The sequence below is a fragment of the Ursus arctos genome, unplaced genomic scaffold (assembly GCF_023065955.2).
Source record: "Ursus arctos isolate Adak ecotype North America unplaced genomic scaffold, UrsArc2.0 scaffold_6, whole genome shotgun sequence".
In the NCBI taxonomy this organism is placed as follows: Eukaryota; Metazoa; Chordata; class Mammalia; order Carnivora; family Ursidae; genus Ursus; species Ursus arctos.
The window spans coordinates 31,356,173-31,369,765 of NW_026623078.1; the positions used below are offsets into that span (position 1 = coordinate 31,356,173).

Consider the following 13,593-nt stretch of genomic DNA (forward strand, 5'->3'; position numbering starts at 1 on the left):
TAAAGGATTCAAAACTAAATATAAATTTAATCTCAAGTAGAAATCCTGTTGCCCATGCCCAAATGAGAAGAATAAAATAAGTAAATTCTAGACTAATGATTTTTGGGGCTGACATGATATTATGTAACATACGTATTCTCATTTTTATCTAGCGGTGTCAACTCACTAGGGAAATGTCAGTGTAAAAACTTTGGCAATTAAGACAATTGACTTGGATGATAGGCATGAATTTGGAGATAATGGTACCTCATAGAGTTGTTTTGTGTTTTTTAAATGAAATATTTACAAAGTACTGGTTCTATTTTGGGGACTCAGTAAATTATTAAGTTATTATAACAATGATACGTGTGATGTTGGTGAGACAGTATTGCCAAAATAGACTAAGTTCCTTGACTAACCCATAAAAGCTTAGTTGATCTGTTAAGGAACTGATGGTATTATTGCAAAAGTACAAAGAATTTAGGCCATCTCTGCTTCTCTATCCCTTGGAATTTTTAAAAATAAATTTCTCTACTGGGAACCTTTTTGCTTTATGGTGTAAATAGCTGATTTGACAATTTGCATGTTATCATGAAAGCACAAATGCCTAAAACACAGGGAAAGTGATCCAGTGAAAGTGATTTCATATGCTAAGTGGGAGACTTTAATTGTGGGTTCTTCTTCTGACCTTCGGATTCCTGGACCTGGAATTTTTCTAAATCTTCCTTTGTTGACATACACTTGCCCTGTACTCCAAGTTTACACTCTCCTAATTCCTTAGGGCTGTAGGAAAGATCCGCTGGAAATAAAGAATTTGAGATATAGAAAAGGGAGAACTACCGTGTCTAGAGGCGCTACATGTGACTTTCAGGTTTGGGCAAGAAGTCTGTGAAATTGTGTACGCCACTCCAAGGTCTAACACTTCTGCCACCCTGGAATAAAGTATGAGGCTGAGGGAAATAATATTTTTTAAGTATTTACTATTTGTCAGGCACGAACTGGGATAATTTACATGTGTTGTTTCATTTAATCCTCAAGTTAAAGACTGTAATTTTATATCAACTTTTAATTTTATAACAGCTTGCAGAGTGCTCCTGAAACATACGAATTTTTGCAGCAAGCTTATGAGGAAGGCACTATTCATACTCTTTTTTTAATGATAAACCTAGAGTCAGTTTATTAACTAGGTTAATTTTCAGTAACTGAGGATGACTATGCTAATCTGGTCTCAGCTTTTTCATTTTACAGGGGGACCAACCTTGACAGGAGTGATGACGAGTTCCTTAGAGGGTGCAAGTGAAGCATTTAGTGGTACAGTGACTGCAATAGTACTCACTCAAGAAAAGTTTACTGTGATTTTTCATTGAGGGTAAATGGTTTGCTCAATACCACAAAGCCAGAATGTGGTGGGATTTAAACTCAAAGCAATTCTTCCAGTTCCAAGCACTTTGCATTACACCCTGCCTCTTGAATGAAAAGACCAGCATCAATAAGAATTCCATTGTCCTACTCTTCCTGCGTATGCACACAGATGTATACATGCACACATCACCACCTGCCACTTCCCCCTACATGCCTTCATGCTTTCATTCCTGTTAGTATTTTTATGCAATCATTTAGACACCTTTTGCAGTAGACTGTATACTAGCCTCCTAAAGACGTCTACATCCTAATCCTTGAAACTTGTGAATATGTTACCATACATGGTAAGAGGGACTTTGCAGATATGATTAGGATTTTGAGATAGGTAGATTATCTTGTATGATCCAGGGGGTGCCCAGTGTATGCATAAGTGTCTGTAGAAGAGAGGGGCAGCGGTATCAGACTCAGAGAAGCAGAGATTGGAGTGATGAGACCATGAGCTGTGGAGTGCAGGTAACCTCTAGACACGGGTAAAAGGCAAGTAAGAAGATTCTCCCCTAGAGTTGCCAGGAGGAACATAGCTTTGCTGACACCTTGAGTTTAATCCCATAAAACTGATTTTGGACTTCTGACCTCCGGACCTATAGAATAAGAAATTAAGTTTGTGGTAATTTGTTACAGTAGCAATAGGAAACTAATACATCTTCCTTCTTTTTATTCTTTTTTACATACTCCTCTCTACTAATCTACTAAATACTTCAGCATTAAGGACCAGGTAATTGTTAATATTTGAAATAACAGCAAACATTTATTTTTTATTTTTTGCTTGTGTCATCCCAGTGAATGTTCATGTGGCAGTGGTACAGATGTCAGCAGCCTGGGTGTCTCTAAAGTCTCTGACCTTCTGGAATTACCATTTCTTTTAATATTTGAAATAAACTGGCTATGGAATACAATCCTGGTAATTTAAAAAATACAGAATTCTCTTCAATATTCTTGTGGATTATCAGGGAATTTCGTTTATTTAATTATTTTTTGCATTAAATGCTTGTTGCTGAATTATTTATTTCTTCTCTAAAACCTTGCTCCCTGAGTAGAATGGTGGTTGCCAGAGTTTAGGGGATGGGGGAAATGGGGAGATGTTGGTCAAAGGGTATAGACATTGTAGTTATAAGATGAGTAAGTTCTGAGGATCTAATGCATAGCATGGTGACCGGAGTTAATAAAACTGTATTAGATACTTGAATTGCTAGAAGAGTAGATGTTAAATGTTCTCACCCCACACAAAAATGCTAAGTATGTGAGGGGATGGATGCATTAACGAACCTTATTGTGGTAATCAGTTTACAACATATACATGTATCAGATCATCTGGTTGTATATGTTAAACTTAAATAATTATATCTCAATAACACTGGAGAAAATTTCATTCCCAGGCACTACAATTCTTTTCTCTCCAGGCTATGTCAAAATAAATGTGAGACAAAGAACTCCCTTTGTTCCACTGTCTATTTGGTTTATCTGGAAAGTAACTTAGCAATAACATGAAGAACGTGCATAACAGAACTTTCCCACAGGTTGGGGTAAACAGAGTGGGTTGATGTTACAAGCCAGCAATGTATAAAATATTTAATATTAGTTTGCTGATTGGAAAATGTCTTTGCTTGTTTCCAGCTTTGGGAATTTCTTACTGGGTCTCTACTTGCACCCCTCATGTTAATGGACTCTGTTTCTTCCTAGATTCCCTCCTTGCTTTCACCTACTCTGCCACTGTCCATGAAACAATTATTTTTTTTCTCATCTAGAATTTGTCAAAGCTGTCTTAACAGCCAGCTCCAAGAAGAGTAGTTTGCTTCCAAACTCCCAGAGCAAAGAAAGGATCAATTGAAGGAATATCTCAAAAGGCCAGAGCTGGGGGAGGGTTTTTATAGGGCTTCGAGGGTTTGGGTATTAGGTACTGGATGAAATTAGGGCAGAAGTTAGGAAGAAAGATTTTATAAATGAGGGATTTGCTGGAACAGCCAGTGGTCTTATTTTTGGGACATGTGCATCCTTATAGGGTTACTCTTAAATCAGTTTGATTTTGGTTGTTCTTATACTGGAACATAAGGTTTGAGGTAGCTGGTCTTAAATTTTAACTTTTAACTCTCTACTGCAAACTATTTCATGATCTGTTTTTTTACATCCAAAAAACTCTTCTAGGAACTCTCTAAAACAAAAAGCACTTCTCTTTGTTTTTCCACACTTTGTTAGCCTAAAGCATTCCCAAAAGCATTAAAATTAAAGCTTTTTCTAAAATAAGTAAATTCTTAGAAATGGTGTCATTCTCTCAGGCTCTGTGGCACAAAAATATGCCAGCCAATTGGAAGGCAGAATCAAGAGTAAGTTTCTTTTGTTTAAAATCACATATTTTTCTCCCTGTGATGGTATAAAGTGGGTTTTGTTGTCTTTTTTATTCTCAGTTTTAAGGTAAGGAAACTGATGCTTATAGATGATAAGTAATTTGCCTAAGGTGTGATATAGAGGTGTGATATCTCTATGTTATCAGAGCTATGATTTGTTGGGAACTTCCTATGAGAAAGCACACAACATGTGAGACTCTTGCACACTCTTATTCCCTCATGCTCTGGGCTTTAGAATTTTTTTTTAGTAGGTAAAACATACTTTGGATTTATGGATTTAGTTCATGTCTTTGTCAGAGCAAAAGAGCAATTAATAATAATTCTGAAGTATACAAGTTTTCAGTATAAAATGCTTCCTAGAATGAATTCTCCTTTTACTTTGGAGGAAAGCAGAAGTTATTTATTTGCCATATTTATAAGGGGCTCATGAGAAATCTTGAGAACTTTTCTCTATTCATCAACTCTCCTCATCTTCTGTCTCACCCAAGATCTGTCTGTGCTGCACCCCAGTGCTTGAGAAAGAAGTATGTTTGGGAGCAATACTTTCTCTCTCTTTCTGTCATACCAGCCCCTGTGTCTATAAAGTCAGCTGCAACATGACCAACTCCTTTTTTGAAAGTTTATATTATGATTGGCACTGTGCTGGAATGTGGTTTCTTAACATGTATCCTTGCCCCATCTGAATGGGTGTGCAAGTAAATATAATACATTATCAAACAGAACACAACCACGTAGCTTGTCAGGACCACACCTGGAATACAAAGAATGTCTTAGAATTTTTGTTATTCTTCCAATAAGATTTCCTTCCGACCTACTTGGTGCTAAGATAAATATCTAGATATCCACTGTGGTGGAGCAGGGAGACTGACTTTCACATCTGATATAGGGAAATAATCTTACTTCTTTCTATTACAGGAGGAAAATGGGAGTCTTCTGGGTGGAGGGCCTCTTTCTTGCTAATACTGATCACCTCTCGTACATCACAGCCAAATGGAGTTGATGATAGAAGTGAAGGGTACATAGCACAGGGATCCTGTTCTGCTATACTAATACAATCACATTTACTATTTATAAAACTCTATGAGATAGATATTTTTAAAAATCCTCTTATAAATGAGGACCCTGTTCCAATTTAACAATTAATTTGTCAGAGGTAGTAGAACTTGAAAATAAATTTGGAGTTGCATCCAGTTAGGTTAAGTAAACTGTCCAAAGTTGGTATGCTTGGGTTGACTTTGGAATCAACTCAGTTCGGTGTAAATCCAAACACTAGGCTTATGTCCATTTTACTCTGCTGCCCCTTCTATGTATTTTAAGAGGAGTTACCACATGGTTGGTTTCTTTAATATTTACCACTGTGCTTATTGGAATCCAAGTGTTTTAGGGTTTCTCTTTTCTATAAGGTTTAGTAATGACTCATATTAACCTAGTAATTATGTGAAAGTACGAGGATCAGAAGATGAAAATTAATGGAAGTAAATTTTTTTCAGATAAATTGATATTTGTCTACTCATTTTCTTTTAGGTCAAACTACTTTCTTACATGCTAATTTTCCTGGGTTACAATGCCCTGTATTAACTGTTATCTTGGAATTATCTTCCAGTTTCTCTTGAAATTCACACATCTCCAATTTTTTTTGGAATGTGATGAGAGTCGTACAGTGGTCAGATTTATACACCACAGAGAAAGGGAAAAAAGAGCTCTGGTTTCACTGATGACATGAATCAGGTCCTGGTACATAGCAGATAATCAAAGGCTTATTGAAACTTAAAATGAATCATTATTTAAATCAACATGTAAAATGAATCATTATTTTTAAAAAATCTGTTAATTTTCAAGATTGAAAGACTCTTCTGTCTTTAGTCATGTTTAAAGGTGGCTTTTCTTGTTTGAAAACTCAGGAAGGTAATATTGTTTCTGAAGTTAAAATTTAGTTACTCATGAAGTGGAATTTACCATGTAAATTATGTAGGTCATGTAAACATTGTTTCTGGCTTTCAGAAAATATTGAGGACTTCACCATTTCCAATTGGAAAATAAAGCCAAGTAAATGGAAGTCAAGAGAGAGGATTATAAAAAACACAGTGTTCCCTTCATCTGGCTTTTCTCTGTGTTTACTCATTATAGCCATTATATTTACAGAACAATTAAAGCAAGGAAAATTGTCATCAGGAAACCTCCTAGACATTCTCATAACTGCTCATTGAATCTGGGAGATGTGATTATTAACTTCATTACCTAACAGACAGGACAACCTGAAGTTTACATATGTTTACAAAAAGATCGTTTACTTTATTTAGTGAATAAGGAATTATTATTTTCTAGTAGTAAATGCATACGTATGTTGCTAGTGAGTTAACTAGTGTTTTCTGCCTGCCTGCATTAAAACCATCAGTACAGTAGCATATCCCTGTTTCTTTAGTTCCGTGTTTCTTCATTTTAATGGAGTAATGTATTAAAGCAAAGATGGTAGGACCCTGTCCCTGGAGAATCTGATTCAATAAATTTGAGTTTATATACTTTTCTACATGATATTTTATTTTATAAAAATAAAATAAAAGCCAAAAGCTCACCTAGAGGGTAATCGGATACAAGAAAATTTAGTACACTCTTCACTAAACCAGTGGTTGGCCAACCTTTTAAAAGAGGTGTGTTATGGTTTTAGCCTGAGGCTGGTTTATTTGTTTATTCACCAACTTGAGGAAGAAGAGGCAACCAAACTGGGTCTCGACAGAAAGTAAAGAATATGTGACCATCAATACTCCTAATGAGAGGAGCTGTCAGAAGAAATATAAAGGGAACTATGTAGGTGGTACCATATATTACCCCCTCCACCATCACCATGCTGTCTTTGGCATATACATCATAGAGCCTTGATTACTGCATTGAATCCTAAAATATAAGTGGAACTGTGGGAGATTGTATGTTGAAAAGTTTACAGGGCACCATGGTTTCAATTTAATGTCTTTTTTAAAAAAGAAAATGACAGGCTACATAACAGTGATGAAAAGTTTAGTGGGGTATGGGGTTAGTTTTGAAAACCTAGCTCTTGATAACTCTTACTTGGGATGCCCTTCCAGGCCTGTCGAGGTATAAGAACACTGGCTCAAAAGGATTGGATAGTTTATTTTCATTTAAATTCAGAGAAGGTCATTGTCATGGCATGCACGTCCTAATGATATTTGAATCTGTCCACAAAGTGTATTCACGATAACCTGTTATTTGATAAATTCATAAATGTAAGTATGAATGAATAAATTAAATATACTATATTTCTGTCTTTCTCTTTGATTTGCTTTCTCTGTAATTTTCTCTCTATTATTCCAATAGTTTGCATATGACTAAATCAAGCACTGATTTAAAAACAGACCATGTCATTTTGAGCCAAACTTCCTGCAAAATAATAACTGAGATTTTAGTTTTAATATAAATAAATAAGCCATCCTCAGGCTACACTCATGACACACCTCTCTTAAAAGGGGGCCAACCACCAGTTAGTGAATAGTGTACTAAATTCTCTTGTTCTGATTACCCTCTAGGCGGGCTTTTTAAAATATCTTGTTATGAAGTAAAATACACATGTGGAAAAGTGTACATGTTAAGAATGTACAGCTTCAATGAATTCAGTAAGCAATTTTAAGACCAGTATGAATTCTATTGTAGCTACTAAGTTTACACTTAACCTTCTTGAAAGATCTGCAGATTGCCATGTTCTTTTGCATATATTACAATAAACCTTTAACATGTAGTATTATTATTATATATATTATTATTATATATTATTATAATATGTTGTTATTATTATTATATTTCTATCGATGAGGAAACAAATTCAGAGAGTTAAATTATATGTCCAAATTCCCACAGCTAGTAGGTGGAAGAAATGTTACTCAAATCCAAGTTTTCTGGTTCAAAGTCACATGGCTATTTTTCCTTAATGCTGTCTTTGTGAGGCCAATGCCATAGCCTACTGCCTAGACCCATCCCTTCCCCCTCTCAGAACGAAACCACTCATTTCCTCAGCTGCTGTGAGTGTTGGTGGGTGACAGCTCTCAAATGAGTCAGCACGTTATCTTTAGGAATTGCCCTAACCCAAGAAGAGCACTGCCTAGCCCGTGATCACGCCCTTTGGGAAAATGTCAGTTCACATCCAATTACTAGTTGATGCAAGGGTATAAAAAGTCTGTCACTCTTCATAGTTCTGAACAACTCGTTAAAACCATTCTAGTTCTAGAGCTTTCCTGATATGATTGCTAATGCCTTTGTTGGATATGCATCACAGTTTACCTTCCTTCACTGCCCAGTCCAGGTGTTGATCTCGAAAACACCGGCCCATGAACTAACTGTGTGCAAATTACTTAGAGTCTGCCTCCCCAGAAACACAGGTGAACTTTCTTTGTAGTGTTGTTTCCTTTTTTAATGTATTTTATGCCTCCTTAGGACTGTATGCATTCATTCAGTCAACAAAAATTGAGTGCTCATGTATCAGTCAGAAATGGATTGTGAAATTGCATGGTGCACTGGGTGTTATATGCAACTAATGAGTCATCGAACTTTATATCGGAAACTGGGGATGTACTGTATGGTGACTAACATAATATAATAAAAAATCATTAAAAAAAAAGAAATGGATTGCGAAAAACAGAAACCACTTTATTTTTGGCAAAAATGGATTTTATATAAGGAATTGGGTTTTTCCAAACCATTCAAATGGCTGGGCCTCTATAACTGACTGCCATATCTGCCACAATCAAAAAGATGGTAGTCAAATCATCACGTTGTACACCTTAAATATATACAATTTTTATTTTTTAAAAACATTTTCAAAGAGAGGAGATGGAGAATCAGAAAGATTTGTTTAGTTGATGAGTGTAGATCTTAACAGTTTACGTGTCATTCCAAGATCAAAGAGCACCTTCTAGAGCCCTAGTTTCCAAAGCCTCATCAGACCTGATAGATTTGCATCAGCAAAATGGATGCCTTGTTACAAGCTCTGCTTCTTTCCACATTTAACATAATTCCACATGCGAATAGATGCATGTATATGATTCAAGAATATAAGTCACCTGTGAAAACTTACCTGGAATCCGTTCAGGAAAAGGGTATTTTTAGCTTTCTGGCCTTTGCAGTGCAGAAGTCTCCCCAGAAGGAAGCTGGGACAGATGAAGCATGAGCCAGTCCTTGCCTTCACCAGGCTTACCTTTTAGAGAAAGTGTAAGACAAAAAATAAACAAATAGTTATGGCAGACAATAGCACTCTTAGATGCTGTTATTAGAAGATCAGCAAACTTTAATAATGAAAAATGCTTAGGTTTGGAAACAGTCAACTCAATTTGTTCCCTACAGGAATTTTTTTATGAGAAAAGGATGTTTATTATCTTGATTTGACTATAAGTTATAATTATTATTTATAAAAATTATATAAGTGATCATCTTTAAAGTATCAATTACAAAGCCAAATACAAATAAAGCACAGAAAATTAATTGAATCGAGAAAGTTCTGACATAATTCTTCCACATGTTATAAGTAATCATAGGAAGAGTCATTGCAATAATTACCCAAAGTAATATTAAGGTTAACAAAGAGATGTTTGGTCTTAAATGTAAAGTCATATATATAATATATCTACAACAATAGATCAGCGAGAGTATATCTGCATTTTCTAACAGTAAAAGTAGGTAAGTTGGGAAATGCTGTATTCCTCAATGAAATAAGAAAGCAGATCAAGGATAAAATGTTGGATAGTCTTATCAACCAGGCTACCTTTCAGGATAAATTTTCAGGGTAGAGTTCTACACACATAACTGAATTTATTATTGTAGAGCCAGTATTAAAAATAAAATTTACTGAGTTTGCAAATAAAAATGTAACAAATAATTATATGTCAGGTTTCCTAGGAATACCAAACATTATTTCACAACTGCCACTATGTATTTCTTCTTTTCTGACACAATCTACACAGATCCAGGCTTTCTGTGTTTGAGATGATTCACTTCCTTTCGTTGACGAGCTTCTTTCATGATGTGCTGTTCCTGGATCTGGCTGTAGATAGATTGTGATAGATATTGGTGACAAGCAATGTATTTTTATATGAGGATGATGTTGAAATTTCTCCTTCAATTTCTGGTTATAATCTTTGGCTGCTTTTTCTCATGATGTAAGCACACCCAATTTTTCAGAAGCATTAGCTTTCCATGGACAAATATTCATTTCATCAGATCCACACATAATATTTTTGCTGTTAGAAGTCCATTTTACTCAGATAACATGCTGCATTCTTTTTGTGTGATAGACTTCCCTGCTTCTATTTTTGTCCACAGGAAAGATTCAAATCAATTTATCAAAACTAGAAGACACAAATTCTTTCCTAGTGGGAGGATGATCTGCATCAAGCACCGCAGATACGTGATCCACGTGTACCATTCCTAGAGTGTACAGGGCATGCATATCAAAAATATGTAAGGTGTGATATTCATTTGCTGCAGTAAAAATGAAAGCTTCCATAGGGTTCCAACAAATTGTATTTGTTCTCATCTCTAAAATGACCTTTTTCAGAGGAGTAGTTTGCCTCATATCATAAAGCACTATATTCCTGTCAGAAGCATGACTTCCCAAGAGAAATGTCTCAATTGGGTTAAATTTAACACTATACTGTTGAATCTCCTGGTCATTGAACGTGTAGGATTGGTTCTTTGTTCATCCCAAATGTCTACTTGCTGTCCACATGTGGCAAAAACAGCTTCTTTCCAGTGATGATCAATTCTTGTATGTACTTCCTTTCCTAATATCATGTGCAGTGGTTGGTTCCTCCTCTTCTCCATAGCTTGGTCCATCCATTTTCCACTACTTCACAGTATTGTCATCACCAACAGTAAAAAGAAGAAGAAGAAGGAGAAGGAGAAGGAGGAGAAGGAGAAGGAGGAGAAGGAGGAGGAGGAGAAGGAGGAGAAGGAGAAGGAGAAGAAGAAGGAGAAGAAGAAGGAGAAGGAGGAGAAGGAGAAGAAGAAGGAGAAGAAGAAGGAGAAGAAGAAGGAGAAGAAGAAGGAGAAGGAGAAGGAGAAGGAGAAGGAGAAGAAGAAGAAGAAGAAGAAGAAGAAGAAGAAGAAGAAGGGGAGGAGGAGGAAGAGGAAGAAGAAAAGAAGAAGAAGTCCCACATAAATGAGTACATATTCCTTGTACAAAACCCTCATGTGTTCATATGGTACAGATACATTTTCATTTGTCAAGTTCCAAATTCTGACCTTTCCATCACATGCTCCAGAAAGGACAGTAGCCAGGCTCTTTGGATGCTTCGCCAAGCATTGACTTCATCTCAGTGACCATCAAGGGAAGCAAGGAATACCCATTCCAGTTTGGTAGCATTTAAAGCCCTTACGGATTCTCATGGGACCTTAAAAGAATGTAAGGTAGGATCACAGTTTCTTGGAACTGGTGATGCAGATCCAAATCTTCCTTCCTTCCTGAAAGGTCTGAATCTTCAGTCACTCTGCCTTTTCTGGTTCCTATAGTTTTCCATTAATCTTTACTGTTGGCATGGAAGTACTAAAAAGAACCTCAGAAAATCTCCTGGGTTCCAAATAGTCCTCCTTGCTTCTACCATACCAGCAACCAATTTCCCTTGGTAATTGGGAACCATCAGTCTGTTCCTTACAGGAATTTATATATAGTGTCAATGTGATATAGTTATTGAAATATACCATTTGGCAGTCATTGCATGAATTGATTTGGGATCCTGAAAGACAGTATGCGAGTTTAGATATGTGCTACTATTTTGAAAGAATTCTACTGGACTGAGCAAAACTGACCCATTAAGTTTGGAATATTCATGTTTATTCATGTTGAGAAAATTAAACTTGATTAGGGCTTGACCTGACTCAGATTTTAGACGTGAATAGGTTAACACCAAAGAGTACAAAATATGGATTATTCTATCCAAGAGGTTCATATTTTGACAAAGGAAAGCAGCTCTTTTGGCTGAGTGAACCTGAGCAAATAATATAAAATTGAGTATAGAACACTGATGCTTAAACTGTTCTTAGTGATAGACCCTTTTGAGAATCTAGTAAAAGCCATAAACACATATTCCAGACATGCAGAAATGTACACATATATGCATATACAAAATACAAATACTAGCTGGTTCATAGACCTTTTGAGCTTCTGAGATCCCCTACAGTGCTTGGATCTTGGCTTATGAAGTTCTAGTCTACAGTCACATGTGCTCTTAAATTTCTGACAATTTTGAGTCTTCAGTTCTCAGAAAGTGGTAATATATGTACATGCATGGTATACATATAGCATATATGTATACATATATCGTGCGTGCTTATATAATACACAATACATGTATATACATATATAATGCATACATATATACATATATAAATAAAATATATCCTACTAAATATCATGCTAGCAAAGCAGTGTAGCCTACCTAAGTCAGTTGTATCAAAAATTGTTACTATGCACCCCCATCAGTAACACATTTTTGAGAATATTCTACTACCCAGTTTTCCAGAGGCTAGAAAATTACTCCATTTGTTTCTCTGTTTACTTCTGTCACACACTAATAAAATATAAGCAGATTACTTAGTACCAAGTGAGTAGTGGTGTGATCTTGAGCAAGTCATGGATCTTTCTTAGTCACGTCTTCATCTACAAATTTCTTTCGTAATTTGATTAATCTTGTTCAGTGCTAAGATTTTGTAATTCTTTCAGTTGATGCTAGAATATGGGATTGTATTCACTGAATTCTTTTGAGAGACAAAGACAATATATGGATCAGAGCAGGTCCTGCTATATACATTATGCCTCAACAATATGAAATACTAAACTGAAGTAAAAGGGAAATTCTTACACCCTAATTCCAGGTCATGATATGAATGAATGAATGTGCTTCTCTTTAGGAATACATATTACCTCTTTAACCCATGGTAATGAAGCTATCATAGGGTGTGGGTATGACCTGAGTCCCAGGGTGCTCAGAACAGCATGCGTAGTGATAATGCCCCTAGGGCCTGGTCTGTTTGTCTTTCATCCTAAATTTGCTAAAGGAATGGGGTGCGAAGGGACTGAAATAGAATGGCTGTGGCTGAATGTGCAGGGGCCTCAAAGACACTGATTAGCCAGGAAAGTATTAGTAATCAGAGTAACCATAATGAAGTTAGCTCAGGACATGAGTAATAGTGTGCAAAGCTAGAGAGTATCTGTGCCTGCATCTAAGGAATAGATTTAGAAAACTTGGTTTATTTTGTTATTATTATGGGATAGAGTGCTTAAAACTAAAATGCTAGGTTGCCAATCCAAGGGGAGGATGCTGGAATGAGGAACAGTATGACATTTGATAACAGGGCATGGTGTTTAAGTGGGAGGCAGCACTGGTGGCTTTATAATTTGCTGTTTCATTTCTGTGTTTGTCTTCTGCTGCAACCAGCTGGCATGAAGGCTCTCTCTGGTGTTCTGAATCAAGAAGGGAATAAAACACACTCAGGCTTCACTACAGATAATCTGAACGTTTTGAATTTGGTTCATGGCAAGAGAAATGTGTACTTTGGATTTATTTTTTAATAGTGGTGGTATGTTGGCTGAACTGATCTCCTTTATGACTTGAGGATTTATTTGTACAGTAGTGCCTGGATTTAAGAAAGGCAATATATACCTACGGAAGGAAATATTTATCTCATCTGAAAAAAAATTGACATCTATGAACAATGGCTGCTTAATGAGAAAATATTTATTGGCAAGTAATAGAAATTGTTGAATTTTGGTTGCCGTATTAAGCAGCGGTTTTTCCTCTTAACCTTACCTTGATCTCCTTAGATTGGATTTGTTACTTGAATTTAGTCATTG

The 13,593-nt window shown here is 36.0% G+C and overlaps 1 pseudogene; it reads right to left on the reverse strand.

The window, feature by feature from the left end:
* Positions 1 to 9,653: 9,653 nt before the first annotated feature.
* On the reverse strand, positions 9,654 to 11,581 carry LOC113252617 (DDB1- and CUL4-associated factor 13-like; annotated as a pseudogene).
* Between the last annotated feature and the right edge of the window lie 2,012 nt (positions 11,582 to 13,593).